We start from the raw sequence: 5,004 nt of genomic DNA, 5'->3' as shown, positions 1-5,004 counted from the left end.
TCCTTGATCCTGGCACCAGGGAAACAACACATCATTCTGTTTTTTCTCTGCTGGCCACAGAAACGTTTGTCTGTACCTCGGACTACAGAATCCCCTAAACAATTGATCTATTGGAAGCCGACGTACCCCTCGTTGCATTAGAGCCAACTCAATACCAGGAACTTGGCTGTTCATGATACGTTCCCCTGAGAATCCACCCCCTACATTTTCCAAAACAGCATTCCTGTTTGAAATGGGTATATCCACAAAAGACTCCGGCTCTAGCTGCCTACCTCTCTTACCCTTCCTGGAGTTAACCCATCTATGTGACTGTACCTGAGACTCTCCCCCCTTCCTATAACTGCCATCCATCACATACCGTTGCTGTTGCAAATTCCTCATCACTTCTATCTGTCTCTCCAACTGCTCCACTCGATCTGATAAGATTCGCATCCAACAGCATTTACGGCAGATGTAATCCGCAGTAACCCTTAAACTCTCTTTAAACTCCCACATCTGACAAGAAGTACATATCACTGCAAAGACCATTTTTGCTCCTCCACAATCTACAGACCCAGAAAATAACGCAGTCTTATTCCTCTACAAAACACTGCACCAGGTTAAATTAATAGCTATGGCTTATATTTTAAGTTTAATCAAGAGACTTATCTCCAAAAACATATAATCAAGAAAGAATCCACTGTACTCACTAATGCAGCCTTTCTCTTGGACAGACTTAAAACAACGATTAACTTATCTGATTCTTTGTTGTGAACTTCGCCCAAACCGGTTCCTGCAAGATTAGTTGTGAATCAAGAAAGAATCCACTGTACTCACTAATGCAGCCTTTCTCTTGGACAGACTTAAAACAACGATTAATTATATGATTCTTTGTTGTGAACTTCGCCCAAACCGGTTCCTGCAAGATTAGTTGTGAAATTCACTGTTTGTTAATTTTCCCAGATGCACTCCGATGTCCAGCGATACATGAATTCAAAAACAGCAAAGGCAGTAACTGTGCAGGTTCTCTCTCTCTCTCTCTCTCTCTCTCCTGCACTGTCCTCACCATGTGCTTCCTTTGTCTTTTCTTCTCCCTTTTAAAACTGCTGTTGTTTTGGCTTTTTTTTCCAAAGTTCCAAAACAATGCAGCAGCAAATAAAACAGTAATTACTGCTCCTGGAATTTGAGGAAATCACCTCCAGCACCTAAAATACCTCAAAAAAAGGAGCAGCTCTTACAGTCAGAAATATTTCCCGTCCTCCATCATGGATTACCCAGAATCCCATTGTACCTATTAAAAGCTTTACTTTTCCAAATTAGAAGGCTGTGAGACCAGTTTCTTTGTGTATCATGTTTGCTGGGTGGCATTGTAATCCTGAAAAGGGCTTTGCAAAGAGACTGTAGGCTGCTATTGACTTAGCAACAATGGGATAAGAATGAAGTATGGCTGGATATGAGAAAGCCAATTCAAAATCATCATGAACTGTACTACCTTCTCAGTAGACTCTACAAAATCTCTTCTTCCACAACTGCAACATTGGAGAACAGAAATCACAAACTGCAGTGAATATGTCATAGCTTTATGCCTGATGGGCCTACTTGACAGTTACTGAGAATAGGTAAAAACTGTAAAAACCTGTGCCCACACCTCCTCCCTCACCTCTATCCAAGGCCCTAAAAGAGCCTTCCATATCCATCAAACTTTTACCTGCACATCCACTAATATCATTTATTGTATCCGTTGCTCCCGATGCGGTCTCCTCTACATTGGGGAGACTGGGCGCCTCCTAGCAGAGCGCTTTAGGGAACATCTCCGAGACACCCGCACCAATCAACCAAACCGCCCCGTGCCCCAACATTTCAACTCCCCCTCCCACTCCTGCGAGGAGGTTGAGCAATTCATCAACTTCACCAACACATTCCACCCTGACCTTAAATTTACCTGGACCATCTCTGACACCTCCCTCCCCTTCCTGGACCTCTCCATCTCCAGGCTCTCTGCCTTTATTCCTGATGAAGGGCTTTTGCCCGAAACGTTGATTTTGCTGAAGCTCCACGGATGCTGCCTGAACTGCTGTGCTCTTCCAGCACCATTGATCCAGTTACTGAGAATTCTCAACTCTTATGCCAATCAACTCTCACTGTGCATTTCTGTGATGAGAAAACTTTCCATTACTCAACCAGAAAGAGACAAGATCTGCAAGTATTTAAATTGATCTGTTATAGTCTTGTTAAACCTGTTAAAATATTTGGAAATATAGGCCAAATTCTGGCATAATTACTTTGCTGCTCAACAACCCTATAAGCCACGTTTTCACCATTGCCATCACCTTCCATTACAAAATGCCTTGTGATCAGAATGATAGATAAAATCTGTTTCCCATTGCTAAATCCCACATTTGGGAAAGAGGAGTAACCCAGCATAGATACTATTCTGCTTCAATCTCTTTCGCCATTGCACAGAGCCTTGGACCAGAATCTGCTCTAAATCATTCCATGCTTATTCCCATGAATGTGGGACAGTATTGTACCCATGTCTGATATACTGTGAAGCCATTCATTTGCAAGGACCACATAATTTAAATAATTTGGAGAACACATTGAATGAGAATATTTATGAATACAGTTACTTGCAGTCTCTTTATCTATCTAAGTTACTTCTAACCACCTCCTCCCAAACCAACTCTGATATTCACCTGGAAGATATGTCAGGTAGAACTATGAATATAAAAGTTAGAAGCATTGTGATTTATTGGTAGCAGACATTTTGAAAAATATTAAATTTTTGAAGATGACGCACTTTTGTTTCTCTCCCAACATTTGAAGCTTTGTTTGATCACATCTCCTTTCTTGGTGTTTTGGAATTTTAAAAATCATTTAACATACAATATTTTTGTGTCCTTGGCATTTGTCATAGGATGTGGGTGTGATCCATTTAAATGTTGCCAAGATTTTTTATACCTTGTATTAACTTTATCTGGAAAGAAAATAGGCAGTGCATTGCTGGCACCTACTTAATTTAAGAAATTATATTGAGATGTTGTTAAAGTTATCCGAATTTATGTCATTTGCTTTTCCCTTTTTAGAGGATAAAGGCTGGAAAGGGCTTTTCAGAAGCCTCCATTTTCTCCAAACCAATCATCTTCACCTAAAAGATGAGCTCCCTGGGACAGCAGAGATGATCCGAAATGTATCACTGCTACAGCGTTCCTGATTCCTATACTTTTCTATTTAATCTAAAAGGGCAGAGGTTGAACTTTAAACTAAGATTGTGTCAAGGCAACAAAATGTTTCCATTGTTACTTATACAATTATTTATCTGTATTTCACACTATGGTATTGGTATTGACTCTTCAAAATTGATTATGGTTTGAATGTGAAAGGTGTACATCCAATATATTAATAGCCCTTCAAGTATTGTAGTGATGTAAGGGACTTTTATTACACAAACAAAAATAAAAAAGTACTTACACTGTTTCTGAAATAAAGTGTGAGTCTTCTTTCCTCATGGTCCATTGTTGGAAAAACTCATCTGGTTCACTAATGTCCTTCAGGGAAGGAAATCTGCCATCCGCACCTGGTCTAGCCTACATGTGTTTCCAGACCCACAGCAATGTGGTTGACTCTCAATTGCCTTCTGAATTGGCCTAACAAGCCATTCAGTTGTACCAATTGCAACAAAGTCTCAAAACAATTAAACCAGACAGATCATCTGGTATCGACCTGGGCACTGGAAAAGACAATGGCAGAAACAGCCCTGTCATCCCTGCAAAGTCCTCTTCACTAACATCTGGGGGCTAGTGCCAGAATTGGGAGCGGTGTCGCATAGGGACGAGTCAAGCAACAGCCTGACATAATCATACTCATGGAATCATACTTTACAGACAATATCCGAGATACCACCATCACCATCCCTGGATATTTCCTGTCCCACCAGTAGGACAGACCCAGCAGAGGTGGCAGCACAGTGCTATACAGTCAAGAGGGAGTTGTGTGGCACTATCACCATACTAAATGGGACTGACTTCAAACAGATCTAGCAGCTCAAGACTGGGCATCCGTGAGGTGCTATGGGCCATCAACAGCAGCAGAATTGTACTCCAGCACAATCTGTGCCTACACAGTCCAACATATCCCCCACTTGACCATTAACATCAAGCCAGGGAATCAAACCTGGTTCAGTGGAGAGTGTGGGAAGGCATGCCAGGACCAGCACCAGGCATACTAGAAGCAGCAAGTGATAGACAACACTAAGTAATCCCACAACTAGCATCAGATCTAAGCTCCTGCAACATCCAGTCATGAGATGGATGATTGAACAACTCACTGGAGCAGAAGGCTCCACAAATGTCCCCATCCTCAGTGATGGAAGGGCCCAGTACATCAGTGCAAAAGATAAGGCTAAAGCTTTCACAGCAGTCTTCAGCCAAAAGTGTCGAGTGGATGATCTATCTCAGTCTCCTTCAGTGATCTCCAGTATTTGGGCGGCACAGTGGCTCAGTGTTAGCACTGCTGACTCACAATGCCAGGGACCCGGGTTCAAGTCCAGCCTTGGGCAACTGTCTGTATGGAGTTTGCACATTCTCCCCGTGTCTGTGTGGGTTTCCTCTGGATGCTCTGGTTTCCTTCCACAGTCCAAAGATGTGCAGGTCAGGTGATATGTAGGCTAGGTGCATTAATCGGGGTAATGTAGAGTAATAGGATAGGAGAATGGGTTGGGATACTCTTCAGAGGGTCAGTGTGGACTTGTTGGGCCAAATGGCCTGTTTCCACATTGTAGGGATTCTATGATTACAGATACCTGTCGTCAATCACTTCAATTTACTCCTCGTGATATCAAGAAACAATTTAACGCACCAGATGCTGTGAAGGCTACGGGCTGTGAAAACATTCCAGCAATTGTACTGACGACCTGTGCTCCAGAACCTGTCGCTCCACCAGCCAAGCTGTTACAACACTGGCATCTACCTGATAATGTGGAAAATTGTCCAAGTATGTCCTGTACATGAAAACTAAAACAAATCC

General features: G+C 42.3%; 1 protein-coding gene across 2 annotated transcripts in view; it reads left to right on the top strand.

Annotated features, from left to right (window-relative positions):
* The window catches only part of bckdhb (branched chain keto acid dehydrogenase E1 subunit beta), a 284,897-nt gene extending 281,443 nt beyond the window's left edge, over positions 1–3,454 (top strand). For both annotated transcript variants that reach the window (XM_043686955.1, XM_043686954.1), the window contains one exon: positions 3,066–3,454. The gene's annotated coding sequence lies outside the window, so the exon portion shown is untranslated. The remainder of the gene's footprint in view (positions 1–3,065) is intronic.
* The last annotated feature ends 1,550 nt before the right edge of the window (positions 3,455–5,004 follow it).

Source organism: Chiloscyllium plagiosum, chromosome 3, assembly GCF_004010195.1.
Source record: "Chiloscyllium plagiosum isolate BGI_BamShark_2017 chromosome 3, ASM401019v2, whole genome shotgun sequence".
Lineage (NCBI taxonomy): Eukaryota > Metazoa > Chordata > Chondrichthyes > Orectolobiformes > Hemiscylliidae > Chiloscyllium > Chiloscyllium plagiosum.
Note: the sequence above shows the minus strand (reverse complement) of the source record. Positions and strands in the feature narration are given on the sequence as shown.